Below are 21,069 nucleotides of genomic sequence, written 5' to 3'. Positions count from 1 at the left end.
AAAAAAAAAAAAAAAAATTCTCCTCTCATTCCATGTGGAAGTGGTATTTTTAATGATTTTTTTTTTGCTTTTATTTGCTTCTTCTCAGGCTGTATGGCGGATGAGTGGTTAGCATGCAGGCCTCACAGTTCGGAGACTCGAGTTCAATTCCACCCTCGGCCATCTCTGTGTGGAGTTTGCATGTTCTCCCTATGCATGCGTGGTTTTTCTCCGGGTACTTCGGTTTCCTCCAACATTCCAAAAAAACATGCTAGGTTAATTAGCGACTCCAAATTGTCCATAGGTATGAATGTGAGTGTGAATGGTTGTTTGTCTATATGTGCCCTGTGATTGGCTGGCCACCAGTCCAGGTTGTAAAAAAAAAAAAAATTCTCCTCTCATTCCATGTGGAAGTGGTATTTTTAATGATTTTTTTTTTGCTTTTATTTGCTTCTTCTCAGGCTGTATGGCGGATGAGTGGTTAGCACGCAGGCCTCACAGTTCGGAGACCCGAGTTCAATTCCACCCTCGGCCATCTCTGTGTGGAGTTTGCATGTTCTCCCCGTGCATGCGTGGGTTTTCTCCGGGTACTTCGGTTTCCTCCAACATTCCAAAAAAACATGCTAGGTTAATTAGCGACTCCAAATTGTCCATAGGTATGAATGTGAGTGTGAATGGTTGTTTGTCTATATGTGCCCTGTGATTGGCTGGCCACCAGTCCAGGTTGTAAAAAAAAAAAAAAATTCTCCTCTCATTCCATGTGGAAGTGGTATTTTTAATGATTTTTTTTTTGCTTTTATGAGCTTCTTCTCAGGCTGCATGGCGGAAGAGTGGTTAGCACGCAGGCCTCACAGTTCGGAGACCCGAGTTCAATTCCACCCTCGGCCATCTCTGTGTGGAGTTTGCATGTTCTCCCTGTGCATGCGTGGTTTTTCTCCGGGTACTTCGGTTTCCTCCAACATTCCAAAAAAACATGCTAGGTTAATTAGCGACTCCAAATTGTCCATAGGTATGAATGTGAGTGTGAATGGTTGTTTGTCTATATGTGCCCTGTGATTGGCTGGCCACCAGTCCAGGGTGTACCCCGCCTCTTGCCTGAAGTCAGCTGGGATGGGAAAAACATGGCCGCCATGACTTGGCAACCAACCGTCCGTATGTCGAATTTGTCTCATGATTATAAGCCAAACCTGTCATCGTCCCTTTAAAAACAAAACTGAATTAAAAAGGTACCAATTGGAGAAAAAAACTGCTAATGTTTCCACTTTCTCTCCAAACCGCAGCATTTTTTTTTTGAAGTGGTTTGAGCACTGTGGGGTGCCCGAGGGGGAGCGTTGGAGCGGGTCAATAATACAAAGTAGCTTTACCGTTAACACTCGCCCCCTTCTCAATAACTGGCACAGTCACCGTCGGTGGAAGGTGAGAAATGAGTGAGTGGGGATGTTTGTGGTGTGTAGTTTGTGGTGACTGTGGTCACACACACACACACACACACACACACACACACACCATCACCATCTTGTCCAGCTTCCACCCAGGGGTAAAAAACTTGTACCCTCGACTGAAAATAACGATTTTCAAGAACGTCTCATGACTTAGCCAGATGACACGAGGCGCCTGCGGCGTGGGACGTTCATTCAAAGAAAACCAAACCGTGGAAATATTTCCACTTACTGGATCTTGGCCGTGTCTGGGTGTGCGTGTTTGCAGTAGGTCCTTAAAAACAGCAGAGCGTCCCTGTCATATAAAGGATCTTTGATTCACGTCGGTGTAGCAGGTGCTCAACAACAGCAGAGCACTCCTGTCATAGAAAGGATCTTTGACAGGTATTTTAGCAGTAGGTTTTTAACAACAGCAGAGCACTCCTGTCATAAAAAGGATCTTTGACAGGTATTTTAGCAGTAGGTTTTTAACAACAGCAGAGCACTCCTGTCATAAAAAGGATCTTTGACAGGCATTTTTGCAGTAGGTTTTTAACAACAGCGGAGCACTCTTGTCATAGAAAGGATCTTTGACAGGTATTTTAGCAGTAGGTTTTTAACAACAGCAGAGCACCCCTGTCATACAAAGGATCTTTGACAGGAATTTTTGCAGTAAGTTTTTAACAACAGCAGAGCACTCCTGTCATAGAAAGGATCTTTGACAGGCATTTTTGCAGTAGGTTTTTAACAACAGCAGAACACTCCTGTCATAGAAAGGATCTTTGACAGGCATTTTTGCAGTAGGTTTTTAACAACAGCAGAGCACTCTTGTCATAGAAAGGATCTTTGACGGGTATTTTTGCAGTAAGTTTTTAACAACAGAAGAGCACTCTTGTCATAGAAAGGATCTTTGACAGGTATTTTAGCAGTAGGTTTTTAACAACAGCAGAGCACTGTTGTCATAGAAAGGATCTTTGACAGGCATTTTTGCAGTAGGTTTTTAACAACAGCAGAGCACTCCTGTCATAAAAAGGATCTTTGACGGGCATTTTTGCAGTAGGTTTTTAACAACAGAAGAGCACTCCTGTCATAGAAATGATCTTTGACAGGCATTTTTGCAGTAGGTTTTTAACAACAGCAGAGCACCCCTGTCATACAAAGGATCTTTGACAGGAATTTTTGCAGTAAGTTTTTAACAACAGAAGAGCACTCTTGTCATAGAAAGGATCTTTGACAGGTATTTTAGCAGTAGGTTTTTAACAACAGCAGAGCACTCCTGTCATGGAAAGGATCTTTGACAAGCATTTTTGCAGTAAGTTTTTAACAACAGCAGAGCACTCCTGTCATACAAAGGATCTTTGACTAGTGTTTTTGCAATAAGTCCTTAAAAACAGTATAGCACTCCTGTCATATAGAAGATCTTTGAGAGGCATTTTTGCTGTGCTCAAAGCCAGCAGAACACTCCTGTCATATAGAGGATCTTTGACTAGTGTTTGTGTAGAAGTTGTGCTCAAAGAGAGCAGAACACTCCTGTCATATAGAGGATCTTTGACTAGTGTTTGTGTAGTAGCTGGGCTCAAAGAGAGCAGAACACTCCTGTCATATAGAGGATCTTTGACTAGTGTTTGTGTAGAAGTTGTGCTCAAAGAGAGCAGAACACTCCTGTCATATAGATGATCTTTGACTAGTGTTTGTGTGAGAGGGTCTTTTCTTATTGGATGGTCTAAAACTGGTCTAAAGATGGTTTCATGCAGATGCAGTTTCTACCGTGCACCGATTCAACGAAACGACATAGTTTTCGCAGAAGCCGAGTAAGTCTCCTCAAATGGTTATTAAAAATCTCGAGACCAATGAGGACAATAGAACACTTAAGAGCTTATTTTTACTCCAAACACACTCAAGACCAGAAAGACCAGCCTCCGATGAAACGATGGAAACCTTGCTTCCATTTCTGTTCTTTCTGCAGCAAGGCACCATTGTTGTATTTCAGGCTTTATGTAGCCTCGGGACAATGTCGCACCACTCAGCCTTCTCCCATGCCATACTAATACGCCGTGTATTTCCTGCAAACACCATTAAATGCCTCGTTCACTTACATCAGGGACGTCTAAACCTTTTCACCGATGGCCTTATAGTGAAAAGTGAACGGATGCAAAGCCACTTTGATATAGTTTGTAAATCAAATAAGACCCTCAAAGTAAGACCCTCAAACAACGCACAACAATGAGCCAATTCAAGAAACAATGTTTGCTAAATACAAGGATAAGGCAGTCATGTGCTAGTAAACAACTGTAACTGTATATTGTATAAATAACTGTATATTGACAGTTAGTATCGTACACATTATGTCATTATATGGTCATATCACCTCGTACTTCGGTACGTGACAAAAAAAAATACTTAAACTATATTAGGAAAGCAGGAAGTGAACAAATGTAACAGTTACTGATTGTAAAAGTACCAGATGGAGGGGTTAGGATTTAATAAGCTTTGCTTCTTCCTACTCCTTTTTGGACATGTGGAACTGTGAACTGATTATGTGATGCATTCAATTGTAATCTGATGCATGTTCAAATGAAATTAAACCGTTACCATTACATTTACCAAATCAAATAAAAATCACATTTACAGCTCCCGCGTCTGTAGCTGACTGACGAGTTGCTAATTTTAATTTAAGATGTGTAGCGAAGCCTGTTTTTTTCCCTTCATGACGTCATGAAAAGCCGCAACTTCAAAAGCCGGTGCCTCTTCTCTCAAAAAGTGGAGCAAACAAGAAAGGGAGGAGATAAACCTTCACATGTACGGTGCTCATAAACAAACTTTTTGTCCATATGCTAACACATCAAAAGGACGCAGGGTAGCTTATTTGATGTATTTTAACTTTAAAAAATATAAAAACCAAAATTAGATAGAGGATCTTTGAACTATAATTTCCTTGCATGTATAAATAAAGGACAGGAATAATGAATTAATGTATAAAATTATGACAAAAACATCCAAAAAAAGAAAAGGATTCTTCAGCTTAAAGATCGGCTCAGATAAACGAATTGTGCAAATTACAAAGCAAAAAAAAAAAAAAAAATAGCATTCAAAGCAGTAGGCATCCTTTTAAAAACATGCACACCGTGCATTGTATTTTTAACATGACAGCACGAGCCCTGAGTGCCCCTCGTCTCCCATTATCCTGCGACATTTACAGCGCAGAAGCGGCATGTCACAGATGCATTTAAAGCCCAGCAGGAAGGCGTTTTAATTCCGCGCCGAGGGACTCGGGCGACGTGAACGCGGTGCGGTACGGTGGTGGGGGTGACAAAAACAAAACAAAAAAAAAAAAAAAAATCAACTCGAGCACCCACTCCTTCCTCTCAGGGAAAACTGCCATTCATTAACGTAAGCACTTCCTGTGAGGAAACTTGAGGTGCCACCCACCATTCCGAGCGCTCTCTTTTGAGCCGACACGCAACAAAAAAAAACCTGATCTTCATTGTAGCTTTTTTAAGGAGAGATTTTTGTTACCATAGTTACCGAGGCATGGCACAACAATAAATAAATAAACAACCGGCCCATCGTTACTCCCGATGGCTAGTCCGCCCATGGACGCCCCTGCTTTAAGGCAACCTTCCCCGCTATGAAGGAACGCAATGCAGAACGGTCTGTCCTGGCTGCTCAGCACAATATGGCGACAATAAGTCAGCGATAGTAATTAATGTAGAGACAGAGGACTGAACACACACACAATACGCTTGTCTAAGACAGCCTGCACGGTAGTCGAGTGGTTAGCGTGCAGACCTCACAGCTAGGAGACCAGGGTTCAATTCCACTCTCGGCCATCTCTGTGTGGGGTTTGCATGTTCTCCCCGTGCATGCGTGGGTTTTCTCCGGGTACTCCGGTTTCCTCCCACATTCCAAAAACATGCTAGGCTAATTAGCGACTCCAAATTGTCCATAGGTATGAATGTGAGTGTGAATGGTTGTTTGTCTATATGTGCCCCGTGATTGGCTGGCCACCAGTCCAGGGTGTACCCCAGCCTCTCGCCCGAAGACAGCTGGGATAGGCTCCAGCACCCCTCGCCACCCTCGTGAGGATAAGCGGTTAGAAAATGAATGAATATTTAAGCATCATTAGAGCCCTCTAGACATGAAATAACACCCCTATATTGACTTTTAAACTCTTATTACCCAAATTTGTAAATAAAAGGAAATAAAAACTTTTAGGGGCTGCACCGTGTACGAGTGGTTAGCACACAGGCTTCACAAATAGGAGACCCGAGTTCAATTCCACCCTCGGCCATCTCTGTGTGGAGTTCCAAAAACATGCTAGGTTAATTAGCGACTCCAAATTGTCCATAGGTATGAATGTGAGTGTGAATGGTTGTTTGTCTATATGTGCCCTGTGATTGGCTGGCCACCAGTCCAGGGTGTACCCCGCCTCTCACCTGAAGACAGCTGTCATAGGCTCCGGCACCCCCGCCCCCACGACCCTCGTGAAAGTAAGCGGTAGAAAATGAATGAATGAAAGTCTAAAGGAGACTATAGGGGTGTTATTTCATGTCTAGAGGGCTCTAATAGTGTTAAAAAACATATTTAGGAGGTCGTAAACACATTTTTGACATTCTAACTAGTAAAATATTCCTACATCCTACATCGCACTATATGTGATCTGTGATTGGCTGGCCACTAGTCCAGGGTATAAGTCCCGCCTCTCGCTTAAGGACAGCACCCCCATGACCCTCGTGAGGATAAACGGTAGAAAATGAATGAATGAATGAATCACGGCGGCGCCCTGAAGGGAGCACCATTACGCCGATGCTGGCTAGCGGTCGCTAACTGGGGTCCTGAGGGCATCGGTGGGCTATTTTTTCTTCTTTACACAATTCCGCTCTATTATTGGCGTAAGTACAGTATGTATCCTTGTGTGTCTGTCTCTATAGCAACACAACACAATATTCCACGTTGACCGCTTAGTTTAAGACATGTAGCAAAGCCTGTTTTTTAAACGAGTGTGCTGTCCATCATCACATACCCCCCCCCCTTGTGAGCGTCTTTAAATGCAGGATTTTACACGTGTCGCTGCACGCACATACACACACACACACATGAGTTACAGTGATGGGTGATTTCCTCATGCGGGCAGCGTGATGGGATGTGGGCCGCGGCGTAGCAACGTGTCCCGCGGGCCGGGAATGGGCGCCACAAAGAAGCCTCTTGTTGAACCTTATGTCTATCCGTTACTTTCCTTCCAAGCTGTCAAGAACATCGGCGGGTCATGTGGTTCCGTGCGGCAACAAGCATCCTCTGTGTTCATGTGATGCTTTAATTGGGTAAACTGAGCTTCGACTGTTGTTGTTGTTGTTGTTGTTGTTTTGATCCTCACGTTGGAAGTCACGGTATTGGTTAATAACCATCTCGGTCAGAGCGCAACTTTGACCTCGGTTGGTGCGTCTGTCGTTGGCCCCGTTTAACGAGGTATTAGCTATATTTTATGTATTTATGTTCTAAATTGTCACACAAGCCTGAATAGGAATTTCACAGCTCTTATCGGCTCATTAAAAACCAATTATATATACTTTGAAGCAAAGAGCCATTCTTTAATGTAAAGTCAAGATTTACTACAATAAGTACTACTCTGAATACGGTAATACCTCGTTTATCGCGGTTAACTGGATCGCATTCCTTATTTACAAATTGAATACTTTTGTAACACTTTCAAAGAAAACCTGTTTATGACCTTCCTTATATTCATTAGAGCCCTCTTAACATAAACTAACACCCCTATAGTCACCTTTACACCTGTATTACCAAATATACTCGAGAAAATAAACAATTTTAGACATAAATAAGACTTGTGCGCACATGTGTGTTGCTACAAATGTGTTCTGATTCCAGGAGAGCAGGAAGCAAGGTGGACAGGAAGTGACGTCAGGGTTTCAAAGTTGAGTTTTAAATTGCTGTGGGACAGTAGCCTGTGTTTTTATTAGGGATTATTGTTATTATTATTGAATAATAATGGACTGTATTCAACCATGAAATTCATTAGAGCCCTCTTAACATAAACTAACACCCCTATAGTCACCTTTACACCCGTATCACCAAATATACTCGAGAAAATAAGTGATTTTAGACATAAATAAGACTTGTGCTCACGTGTGTGTTGCTACAAATGTGTTCTGATTGCAGGAGAGCAGGAAGCAGGGTGGACAGGAAGTGACGTCGGGGGTTCAAAGTTGAGTTTTAACTTGTCGTGGGACAGTAGCCTGTGTTTTTATTAGGGATTATTGTTATTATTATTGAATAATAATGGACTGTATTCAACCATGAAATTCATTAGAGCCCTCTTAACATAAACTAACACCCCTATAGTCACCTTTACACCCGTATTACCAAATATACTCGAAAAAATAAACAATTTTAGACATAAATAAGACTTGTGCTCATGTGTGTGTTGCTACAAATGTGTTCTGATCGCAGGAGAGCAGGAAGCGAGGTGGACAGGAAGTGACGTCGGGGGTTCGAAGTTGAGTTTTAACTTGTCGTGGGACAGTAGCCTGTGTTTTTATTAGGGATTATTGTTATTATTATTGAATAATAATGGACTGTATTCAACCATGAAATTCATTAGAGCCCTCTTAACATAAACTAACACCCCTATAGTCACCTTTACACCCGTATTACCAAATATACTTGAGAAAATAAATGATTTTAGACATAAATAAGACTTGTGCTCACGTGTGTGTTGCTACAAATGTGTTCTGATTCCAGGAGAGCAGGAAGCGGGGTGGACAGGAAGTGACGTTGGGGGTTCGAAGTTGAGTTTTAACTTGTCGTGGGACAGTAGCCTGTGTTTTTATTATTGTTATTATTATTGAATAACAATGGACTGTATTCAACCATGAAATTCATTAGAGCCCTCTTAACATAAACTAACACCCCTATAGTCACCTTTACACCCGTATTACCAAATATACTTGAGAAAATAAATGATTTTAGACATAAATAAGACTTGTGCTCACGTGTGTGTTGCTACAAATGTGTTCTGATTCCAGGAGAGCAGGAAGCGGGGTGGACAGGAAGTGACGTCGGGGGTTCGAAGTTGAGTTTTAACTTGTCGTGGGACAGTAGCCTGTGTTTTTATTATTGTTATTATTATTGAATAACAATGGACTGTATTCAACCATGAAATTCATTAGAGCCCTCTTAACATAAACTAACACCCCTATAGTCAACTTTAGACCCGTATTACCAAATATACTCGAGAAAAAAAGTGATTATAGACAGGAAGAAACCCTGGTATCAGAGGATCAATATTTGGTATCGATCCGCCCACGACTAGTATTAAACCTCTCTTATCCGTCAGTGCCGTTGACTGATGAAGCAGCAGTTTAGTATGAGGCGGGATCAATCAGGGAGCCATAATGTATGGCAGGTGGCAGCTGCATTCGGAGGCGTGGACTACGGCTACGGAAAATAATGGCTCGTGTCATTGACCCCCCCCCCCCCTCTCCCCCAATGCCGCTTGAGCAAATGAAGGCACGGCTCAGCTGGGGAAAAAAAGCAAATACTAGCAACGAGTGAACGACTACAGTATCGGGGGGGGGGGGGTACTCCCATCCGAATTCACAGGCTGGCGTGTGTCAAAAATCAATAAATTGAATTTATGAAATTTATTTTTATTTTTTTTATTTTTATTTTTATTTTTATTTTTATTTTTATTTTTATTTTTATTTTTATTTTTATTTTTATTTTTATTTTTATTGTGTCCCATCCAAAGGTTGGCTCAAGCCATGATGCCAACTTGTACGTTGAGTTGAAATGAAATACTTTGTAAAGAACAAGCGGGCCGTATTCAAACACTTGGCGGGCCGGATGTGGCCCCCGGGCCGTAGTTTGCCCACCCCTGCTTTGGCGCAACCAATGTACAGCTTTGTATCTATATGACTTAAAATGGCCATTATTGTTAAAATAGCTGATGTAAATTGTGTCCCAAATTGTCTATGGGCGTGAAAGTGTCTATACGTCAGCCGTGGTAGGCTCCAGCTTACCCGTGACCCTAATAAGGACACGCGCTACAGCAAAATGGATGAATTATAAGGGGTGAACCCACCTTAGTAGTGAGTGAGATACCATAAGAGTGCAAAAAGCATCCCGTGTAGAACAGTCATTACGTTGCCCGCTTTCCCGTTTTTGTTGGCGGTGTTTAAATGGGACTCGGAAGTCATTTGGAAAATTGAGCATCGTGTACGAAAAAAAAAGCGCTGTTAATTCCTAATGGTTGGCCTAAAACTGTTGTAATGTGGCTTCTGTTAAAAGCAGGGGAACTGTTTTGGTTCTGCTTCAAATGCTTTTGCGTGTAATGGTAATGGTTGTATTTCATTTGAACATGCAGCATTGAATGCATCACATAATCAGTTCACAATTCCACATGTCCAAAAGGAGTAGGAAGAAGCAAAACTTATTAAATCCTAACCCCTCCATATGGTACTTTTACAATCACTAACTGTTAGATTTGTTCACTTCCTGCTTTCCTTTTTATTTTATTTATTTATTTTTTTTAAATAATGTACATTTAACGTACTTTGGTACGAGGTGATATGACCATACAATGACATAATGGGTACCATTAAATTCTACCCCTCCATCTGGTACTTTTACAATCAGTAACTGTTACATTTGTTCACTTCCTGCTTTCCATAATACAGTTCAAGGTTTTTTTTTTGTTTGTTTTTTTTTTAAAATAATGTACATTTAACGTACTTTGGTACGAGGTGATATGACCACCCAGTGACATAATGGGTACCATAGTATTTTAGTATTTGTCATTTTAGAATATGTTCTCTGTAGGCGGCATGATGAATTATCCTTACTGACCTTTTTTTTGCAGTACATTTTAGCAAGTGAAGATTGCTTTTGTAGTTATTACCCCATATTTCCACACAATAAGTAAGATATGGTAGAACCATAGAGCAATAATGTGTGTGTGTGTGGGGGGGGGGGGGGGGGGGGGGGGCACAGTGGCCGAATCACTGACCAGTGTACCAAATGCATTTTATAACATATTTAAAACATATTTTATTTAGAAACCCGTGTCATTTTATATACAAAAAGTGAAGAAAATATTATTAATTGCTGATTAATTATTGCTGATTAATCGCCGCATTGTGCAGGTGTAAACATGTGGTACATGATGTACTGGTGAGTGCGGTATTCGTCGTTAGGGATAGAGCAAACAGAGCTGACCTCATTGTGCTCAACTGACCTGCTGCCCTTTCGATACCCCCATCCACCCCCGCCTCCTCCCCGCCTCCTCGCCAAAGCCCTCACAGCCGCAGTTCGCCCAGCCAATGACCTGCTTTGTCCCCGCCCCCCTTTGCTCTCGCTCACACTTTCCAACCATCTGGGCAGATGCCTCTGAGCAAGTCGGGCTATTTGAGGTGAGGCTGCAGACCTTAAAGTGAAAAATACTTGCAGAAAATAGACTGAATGCAGACATTGTATTTATACTGCAGAACAAAAATACACAAAAAAAAAAAAAAACGCCATCTGTCGGCCGTTTGCTTTGAGAATGAGTGCAGCGTGAAGGTCACGTTATCTCAACCTACCCGGCAGACAAATGGCGCAAGCGTGTGAACAAATGTTAATGTACGTGTACAGTATGTGTGCGCCCGTGCAGGCATGCCCCGGTCAAAGCGGAGGCTGACGTTATGTAACTTGACGCCGGTGTTAAAAGAGGCTGCGAGCTCAAGTGCGCCGGGGCGGCAGAAATGGAGAGGAGACGTGTCGGGACGGAGACGGGGGACGGCAATAATGAGACGTCACGGGAGTCCCCCTCTTTGTAAAAAAATTTTTGGACTGTATTCAACCATGAAATTCATTAGAGCCCTCTTGACATAAACTAACACCCCTATAGTCACCTTTACACCCGTATCACCAAATATTCTCGAAAAAATAAGTGATTTTAGACATAAATAAGACTTGTGCTCACGTGTGTGTTGCTACAAATGTGTTCTGATTCCAGGAGAGCAGGAAGCGGGGTGGACAGGAAGTGACGTCGGGGGTTCGAAGTTGAGTTTTAACTTGTCGTGGGACAGTAACCTGTGTTTTTATTATTGTTATTATTATTCAATAACAATGGACTGTATTCAACCATGAAATTCATTAGAGCCCTCTTGACATAAACTAACACCCCTATAGTCAACTTTAGACCCGTATTACCAAATATACTCGAGAAAAAAAGTGATTATAGACAGGAAGAAACCCTGGTATCAGAGGATCAATATTTGGTATCGATCCGCCCACGACTAGTATTAAACCTCTCTTATCCGTATAAAAAAATATATATAAAAAAAATAAAAACAAAAACAAAACACAACTTGAGGTGACCTTTGAGGTCATCTTGTAAAAATACTAACCTAATGGTGTCTTTTCAGCTGCCTGGTAGAGGCGGGCCGGGTCCTAATTCATTCATTCATTCATTTTCTACCGCTTATCCTCACAAGGGGTGCTGGAGCCTATCCCAGCTGTCTTCAGAGCCAATCACAGAACATGCAAACTCCACACAAAGATGCCCGAGGGTGGGGAAAGACAAAATAAGAAGCCAAAAAGTTACCACTTCCACAAAAAATAGGAGGAGAACTCATTCATTCATTCATTTTCTACCGCTTATCCTCACGAGGGGATGCTGGAGCCTATCCCAGCTGCCTTCAGGTGAGCGGCTGGGATACGCCGCGGACTGGTGGCCAGCCAATCACAGGGCACATATAGACAAACAACCATTCACACTCACATTCATACCTATGGACAATTTGGAGTCGCTAATTAACCTAGCATGTTTTTGGAATGTGGGAGGAAACCGGAGTACCCGGAGAAAACCCACAAGGTGTTCTTCACAAGGAGAACATGCAAACTCCACACAGAGATAGCCGAGGGTGGAATCGAACTCGGGTCTCCGATTTGTGAGGCCTGTGTGCTAAGCACAGATGTACACCGTGCAGCCCCTTAAAGGTTTTATTTGCTTTTATTTACAAATTTTGGTAATTTTTGTAATTTAAAAGTCAACATAGGGGTGCTATTTCATGTCTAGAGGGCTCTAATAATGCTTAATTATTCATTCATTTTGTACCGCTTTCTACTGCTACTCCACACAGAGATGGTCGAGGGTGGGATTGAACTCGGGTCTCCTAGCTGTGAGACTCTCGTACACTTGTCCACTGTGCAGTCCCAGGTCCTTATTAATAATAATAATAATAATCAATCATAATTGGTAACTCCAAATTGTCCATAGGTATGAATGTGAGTGTGAATGGTTGTTTGTCTATATGTGCCCTGTGATTGGCTGGCCACCAGTCCGGGGTGTACCCCGCCTCTTGCCCGAAGACAGCTGGGATAGGCTCCAGCACCCCCGTGACCCTTGTGAGGATAAGCGGTAGAAAATGAATGAATGAATGAATGAATAATCAATCATGCCTACATGCCAACCACATGTGTGTGCATAATAAATACAGTTCATATCATTATACAATCAGTCCTCTCACAAGTTCTTAATGATAACATTAAGAATAGAATTTCATAATAAATTTCATTTGTATTCATAATAAATGAATACAAAGTCTCCAAATAATCCAAAAGTCAATACTTAGGGTACTTCACCTGCATAATAAGAATATGTTCTATCATTAACGTCATCGCTCATCTCGCAAGTTCTTAATAACAGGTGCCACCTTCCACAATCAAAATGACCCAAATTAAGAGTGGAAGTAATCCAAAAATTCCAGCAAAATTGCAGAATAAAAGTGATAGGACAAGCAAAGTGTGAATGCTCAGTGTCTGGGTGTAAGCCAGCGGGGGCCAGAGGAGGGAGGGTGCACCGCGTCCAAGTCCAGCACGGTATGAATAGCCTAGTGTGAGCCTCTAAATTTAAAAATTTGGCTGTAAATACTTGGATGACCCTTTTCCCGCATTCAATAAACTATCGGCTTCAATCCGTATGGTGCATTCAGTGGTCGTGGTACAGACAGAAAATGCCACTCTTCAATTACAAGTCAACAAAAGGCTTAACCTAAATATGGCAGACAAATACTGTAAGTTCAGCGTAGGTCACGCGGACGGACCGATGGCAACACCGCAGGACTGTTATTACCACAAACACAAGAGCCGTGACTGCCATTTGTAAATTCCAATAAAAATAAAGCAAATAAACATCCTTTTAAATTAGCTTGGGGGCTAATAGTTAATAATAACTCTCCGAGGTCCCACTACAGTTTATTATTTGAAGCCTAGTCTAGGCTTGATACAGTGTGTGAAGTAGTGCTATTGTGTACTTTACACACTTAATTGCGCTTTTCCAACCTAGCATGTTTTTGGAATGCGGCAGTAAACCAGAGTACCTGGAGAAAACCCACGCATGCACGGGGAGAACATGCAAACTCCACACAGTGAAGCCCCTAAAAGGTTTTATTTCATTTTATTTACAAATTTGGGTAATAAGAGTTTAAAAGTCAATATAGGGGTGTTATTTCATGTCTAGAGGGCTCTAATAATGCTTAAATATTCATTCATTTTCTACCACTTATCCTCACGAGGCTCGCGCGGGGTGCTGGAGCCTATCCCAGCTGTCTTTGGGCGAGAGGCGGCACTGGTGGCCAGCCAGCCAATCACAGGGCACATATAGACAAACAACCATTCACACTCACATTCATACTTATGGACAATTTGGAGTCGCTAATTAGCCTAGCATGTTTTTGGAATGTGGGAGGAAACCGGAGTACCCGGAAAAAAAAAACCCACGCATGCACAGGGAGAACATGCAAACTCCACACAATGATAGCTGAGGGTGGAATTGAACCCTGGTCCCCTATTTGTTAGGCCGGTGTGCAAAGCACTCGTACACCGTGCAGCCCCTAAAGGGTTTTATTTGCTTTTATTTACAAATTTTGGTCATTTTGGTAGTTTAAAAGTCAATATAGGGGTGTTATTTCATGTCTAGAGGGCTCTAATGAATAGGTACAGATTCTGGAAGATCTAAAAAGTTTTCTGTGCGGGTTATTGTGCGGGCCAGAAGGGTGGAATTGAACCCTGGTCCCCTATTTGTTAGGCCGGTGTGCAAAGCACTCATACACCGTGCAGCCCCTAAAGGGTTTTATTTGCTTTTATTTACAAATTTTGGTCATTTTGGTAGTTTAAAAGTCAATATAGGGGTGTTATTTCATGTCTAGAGGGCTCTAATGAATAGGTACAGATTCTGGAAGATCTAAAAAGTTTTCTGTGCGGGTTATTGTGCGGGCCAGAAGGGTGGAATTGAACCCTGGTCTCCTATTTGTTAGGCCTGTGTGCTAAGCACTTGTACACCGTGCAGCCCCTAAAAGGTTTTTTATTTGCTTTTATTTACAAATTTTGGTAGTTTTGGTAGTTTAAAAGTCAATATAGGGGTGTTATTTCATGTCTAGAGGGCTCTAATGAATAGGTACAGATTCTCGAAGATCTAAAAAGTTTTCTGTGCGGGTTATTGTGCGGGCCAGAAGGGTGGAATTGAACCCTTGTCTCCTATTTGTTAGGCCTGTGTGCTAAGCACTCGTACACCGTGCAGCCCCTAAAAGGTTTTTTATTTGCTTTTATTTACAAATTTTTGTCATTTTGGTAGTTTAAAAGTCAATATAGGGGTGTTATTTCATGTCTAGAGGGCTCTAATGAATGAAATAATGAATAGGTGCAGATTCTGGAAGATCTAAAAAGTTTTCTGTGCGGGTTATTGTGCGGGCCAGAAGGGTGGAATTGAACCCTGGTCTCCTATTTGTTAGGCCTGTGTGCTAAGCACTCGTACACCGTGCAGCCCCTAAAAGGTTTTTTATTTGCTTTTATTTACAAATTTTTGTCATTTTGGTAGTTTAAAAGTCAATATAGGGGTGTTATTTCATGTCTAGAGGGCTCTAATGAATGAAATAATGAATAGGTGCAGATTCTGGAAGATGTAAAAAGTTTTCTGTGCGGGTTATTGTGCGGGCCAGAGGGTGGAATTGAACCCTGATCTCATTTGCATAATTGTCCAATTATCTCTTGGGAACATTTGTTATTTTTGGTGTTATAATTGAATACAGACACAATTACCAACGGAGCGGTGCCGCAGTGGAGTTATTGTTTTGAAGCAACGTCAGGATTTTCCCAGCTTGGGAAATTGGGGCACCCACCGGCGACGGCGTTCACTCGAATGTAACCAATCCCAAAGCCAGTAACGCACCGAACCGTGATTACCCTCGACTGGCCTAAACCACGTTGAGTTGTGTGTTTTCAAAACAGAGCGAGTTTGATCCCAGCCACCGGACCACCCTGCCAGGTCAGGACCTCCCCGCCTTGTTGTCTTCCCAAACAGCGTGTTAAATGTCATCTGACAAGTGAACAAACAACATGGAGGGCCCCCTTCGTGTCAAAGCGGAACCCGAGGGGTCCGAGCAGGATGACAGACAAGAGTGGGACTGGAAACATATTGCCGTGGTGTGGCGGTGGGGAGCAAATGTAAGCCCCCCTCCCCCGCCCCCTGGGGGTGGTTGACATGACAGGAAATGAAACAAATGAAACAAGGCATTAAAGTATTTTGTAGGTGGATTTGTTATGACGGTTTATGAAAACAAATCAACATTACGCCACACCCACATTAGCCAAAATCGCTAAGTCGCTAAATATTCCAAAGAAGAACAATACCATAGTCTGTTACTTCATAACAAACGTGGAACAGGTAGACCAGGAAAAACATCATCAGCTATTAGTGACCATCACCCCTGCATTTATTTTGGTATCTACCATATCGATATAATAGCCCAAGGACACAACATTCTGTGTGCCTTTAAAAAAATCATGACAGCTAGGGTTCAATTCCACCCTCTGGCTCGCACAATAACCCGCACAGAAAACTTTTTACATCTTCCAGAATCTGCACCTATTCATTATTTCATTCATTAGAGCCCTCTAGACATGAAATAACACCCCTATATTGACTTTTAAACTACCAAAATTACCGAAATTTGTAAATAAAAGCAAATAAAACATTTTAGGGGCTGCACGGTGTTTGAGTGGTTAGCACACATGCCTGACAAATAGGAGACCAGGGTTCAATTCCACCCTCGGCCATCTCTGTGTGGAGTTAGCATGTTCTCACCGTGCATGCGTGTTTTTTTTTCCCGGGTACTCCGTTTTCCTCCCACATTCCAAAAACATGCTAGGTTAATTAGCGACTCCAAATTGTCCATAGGTATGAATGTGAGTGTGAATGGTTGTTTGTCTATATGTGCTGTATTATTATAACAATACGCATATTTATAGCGACGCGTTATTGGTACAGCTGTTAGAAACTGAATATCTAAGTGACCCAGACCACAGTCACTAACTTGAAGCTACTAGCCTGCACATATGTGATAAGAGTTCGGGGGTGTATGTGCAGGCGGGGGGAAGGGGGGGGATGAGTTTACTACGGAGCCAATCACTTGGCATGTACGCAAAAAATCAAATTAGTTGGCTTTAACTCAGTTAAAAAAAAAATCTAATTCAAAACGGTAGCTAATTCTTTTAAATCATGTGCGTTAAACCCCCCCGCCCCCCTCGGGGTCATCACCGTTCAGTCACGCCGGCTCAATTTTGGTGACCTTTACACTTTAATAATTAGTACTATTTCAAAAATAATATTGTGGGAATAAAATCAAAATACATTTTTTTAATATTTAGACAATTAAAAGGGTTAGCACGTGGTTAGCACACAAGCCCCACAGCTAGGAAACCTGAGTTCGATTCCACCCTCAGCCATCTCTGGGGCCATCGTGGATTTTTTTTACAAAAAATATTTTTCAGTTAATAACACATGTTGATTTTCTTCAGCGATTATTTATAATACAGCATTTTCAATATATTAATTATATCATAATTATATATTATTATTATTATTATTATGACAGATTTTTATAACCCAACACATTTATAAACAATAAAAAAAATGTATGCTAGCAATATTGTGTTCTAAATAATTGTCCCTTGTCATGTATGTATATCCAAGTGTATGTATTAATGAGCATTAATGTCAAATTGTAATTGTTTTCTTGAGAGGATGGGTAAAGTCTGATATAAAAAAAAATAAAAAATAAATACAATAAAAATAAAAATAAATAAAATTATATATTATTATTATATATTATTATTATATTATTATAATGTATTAAAATTTAAAATTATTCATGTTTTTCCCCCCGTTTATACGTATGTATATAATTAATAGTAGGGCTACACGGTGGACGAGTGGTTGGTTAAAATCTAATTCAAAGCGGTACCTAATTCTTTTGAATCATGTGCGTTAACACCACCACCGCCCCCATCGCCCCCCCCCCCCCGAGGGCTCATGTCATCGCCGTCACGCTGGCTCAATTATGGTGACCTTTACACTATAGCTCTGAAGGCAGCAATGCCATGTGGTTGTGTGTACTGTTACAACATGGAGGAGTCTGACAGGATTAAATACATTATGTAAATAATAACCATCGGCTCGGTAGGTTTTGGGTAAAGTTTGAGAGAACAAAATGCAAAAAAAAAAAAAAAAAAATTTTAAATGGGTGTCCTGATACAACAGTGCAGTAGTTGTCTATTTACTTCCTTAAGCATAGCTTTAACCACAATGTATTGGAGTACCGTTTAAAATCTACTTAACTATTTTTAACTCATCTCTCAAAATACCATTAAAAAGTCATTTTTGCATCATCAATACACAAGCGAATGCCTTCCGTTTCATTGTTCTCGCAAATTCTCAAAATGCTAACAAAAACTTGCAAAAACGCAGTCGTTCCCGTGCCGCCAGTCTTGGGTAACGTTTGTAAACAAGTGCCCACGGGTTGCTGTGGAGAGCGCCGCCCTTTGATCCTGTGAGCTTGTCACGTGTCAAAGGTCAGATGGCTGCAATTTTCTAAAAAGCGACCAGTGCTCGGTAGACCCCCCCCCCCTACGCTGGCTTAATAGTCGGCATGCCAAAGCTTTCGTTAAAGGTCAACTCTACCTTTAACCCCCAAAGACTGAACCTGCAGATCGGATCCGTGTTGATCACTTGATCACATTGTTGGTTCAAAAACTGGAAACTAAAAAAGTGGTGACTAGACTTGCACCGTTTCGTGCATCGGGTCAGGTTATGTTTCTGCTCATGATCGGATCAGCTGTCCGATAAATGATATTCAAAAATCTGCTCTCCGTTATTCGGCCATTGCTAAATGGTGGCGCATGAAGATGATATGAAGCAGTTATTAAGTTGCTGGGAAGACCTTGCAAAGCGCCTTCATGAGAACCTTGGAAGCGTACGATTATCCGATATGAAGAAACAGAAACATCGGGGGAAGTGGCGTTCTTCTAAGGTTTGATGTGATGAAGCTGGATGTTTGTTTCCCCTTAATGGCGACATGTCATCCCTCAATATGATGATAAGTCCCAAATGACCGACACCGTGTTTGTTTAAAGAAGCATAAAAAGCATAAATAAAAAATTAAAAAATACACAAAATAAACACATTTAGGACACTGATAAATTGTAACGTCGGAAAGGCATCGGACTTCAGCAACAGTTTGGCGAATAGTCAAAGCTCACAGAACAGTCCCATATTTGTATCTTCACCTGGAATCTGCAACTCCAACCACTTCTGCTTGATAAAATAAAAAATAAAAATAAAAATAAAAATAAAAATAAAAATAAAAATAAAAATAAAAATAAAAATAAAAATAAAAATAAAAATAAAAATAAAAATAAAAATAAAAATAAAAATAAAAATAAAAATAAAAATAAAAATAAAAATAAAAATAAAAATAAAAATAAAAATAAAAATAAAAATAAAAATAAAAATAAACAATAAAAAGAAAGCAGGAAGTGAACAAATGTAACAGTTACTGATTGTAAAAGTACCAGATGGAGGGGTAGAATTTAATGGTACCCATTATGTCATTGTATGGTCATATCACCTCGTACCAAAGTACGTTAAATGTACATTATTAAAAAAAACAACAACCTTAAACTGTATTATGGAAAGCAGGAAGTGAACAAATGTAACAGTTACTGATTGTAAAAGTACTAGATGGAGGGGTAGAATTTAATGGTACCCATTATGTCATTGTATGGTCATATCACCTCGTACCAAAGTACGGTAAATGTACATTATTTAAAAAAAAAAAACCTTAAACTGTATTATGGAAAGCAGGAAGTGAACAAATGTAACAGTTACTGATTGTAAAAGTACCAGATGGAAGGGTAGGATTTAATAAGCTTTGCTTCTTCCTACTCCTTTCGGACATGTGGAACTGTGAACTGATTATGTGATGCGTTCAATTGTAATCTGATGCATGTTGAAATGAAATTAAACCATTACCATTTTCACATCTACAGCAAATTAAGTGAAAACTCTATTCTTAGATTCATTAGTATGTTATCATAATTCCTCATATTGGTCCAAAATTATCATGCACCACTAGTATTTATCTTTAAGTCCATATTTTACCGATATATGCTATAATTAGGCTTTGGTCCAGGTGAGGAATCAGACTTCAAATGTGGGTCTGAAGCTGGGAAGCTCTAGTGTGTTAAAATCTTTTTTTTTTCTTCAAATCTTCCATGAGACAAACCTGAAAAGAGCAACATGGAAGCCAGAGACGTACTTGACAGTATAAAAAAAAAAAAAACAGCTTTGCCACAAACAAGGACAACAAAAGCAACGGGTGTAGCGAGATGCGCTGCGCTGCTGCACAGTAGCGAGGGAGCGATTACCGTGGTGGCAGAGGGATAATCTGGATAAGCCCAACGCGGACACCGCGGTCCCATCCCGCCCCACTGACCCTCCACTGCGTCACGCTGTTGAGATGACTTCCTGAATGGTCGCCGTGGATGTCTACTCACACACGTGTGTCTGATTCCGTTTTAGAAAATTAATTTGGAGGAATAATAATATTGTGGGAATAAAGTCAAAATTCATTTTTAATATTAAAAGGGCTGCACGGCGGACGAGTGGTTAGCGCACAGGCCACACAGCTAGGAGAACCGAGTTCGATTCCACCCTGGGCCATCTCTGTGTGGAGTTTGCATGTTCCCCCCTGTGCATGCGTGGGTTTTCTCCGGGTATTCCGGTTTGTCTATATTCCAGAAACTTTTTTTTTTTACAAAAATTTAAAAAATATATTTTACAAAAAATTTTCAGTTAATAAAACATGTTGATTTTGTTCAGCAATTATTTATAATACAGCATTTTCAATATATTCATTATATTACATTATAATTATATATTATTATTATTAATATTATATTAATATATTAATATAATATATTATTATTATTATTATACTATTATAATGTCTTATATTTAAAAATAATTCATGATTTTTTCCCCATTTACATATATATAATAAATAGCACGGCTGCACGGTGGATGAGTGGTTGGCATACAGGCCTCATAGCTAGGAGACACGAGTTCAATTCCACCCACGGCCATCTCTGTGTGAAGTTTGCATGTTCTCCCCGTGCATGCGTGGGTTTTCTCCGGGTACTCCGGTTTCCTCCCACATTCCAAAAAACATGCTAGGTTAATTAGCGACTCCAAATTGTCCATAGGTATGAATGTGAGTGTGAATGGTTGTTTGTCTATATGTGCCCTGTGATTGGCTGGCCACCAGTCCAGCCTGAA

General features: G+C 40.8%; 1 protein-coding gene across 2 annotated transcripts in view; it reads right to left on the bottom strand.

The window, feature by feature from the left end:
* Positions 1 to 21,069, bottom strand: part of stat5a (signal transducer and activator of transcription 5a) — a 45,226-nt gene that overhangs the window by 18,591 nt on the left and 5,566 nt on the right. The gene's annotated exons all lie outside the window — the stretch shown is intronic.

The sequence above is a fragment of the Doryrhamphus excisus genome, linkage group LG16 (genome assembly GCF_037039965.1).
Source record: "Doryrhamphus excisus strain RoL-2023G ecotype Guam linkage group LG16, RoL_Dexc_Guam_v1.1, whole genome shotgun sequence".
Classification (NCBI taxonomy): Eukaryota; Metazoa; Chordata; class Actinopteri; order Syngnathiformes; family Syngnathidae; genus Doryrhamphus; species Doryrhamphus excisus.
The sequence above is the reverse complement of the archived record's forward strand: the minus strand, read 5'-3'. Positions and strand labels throughout refer to the sequence as shown.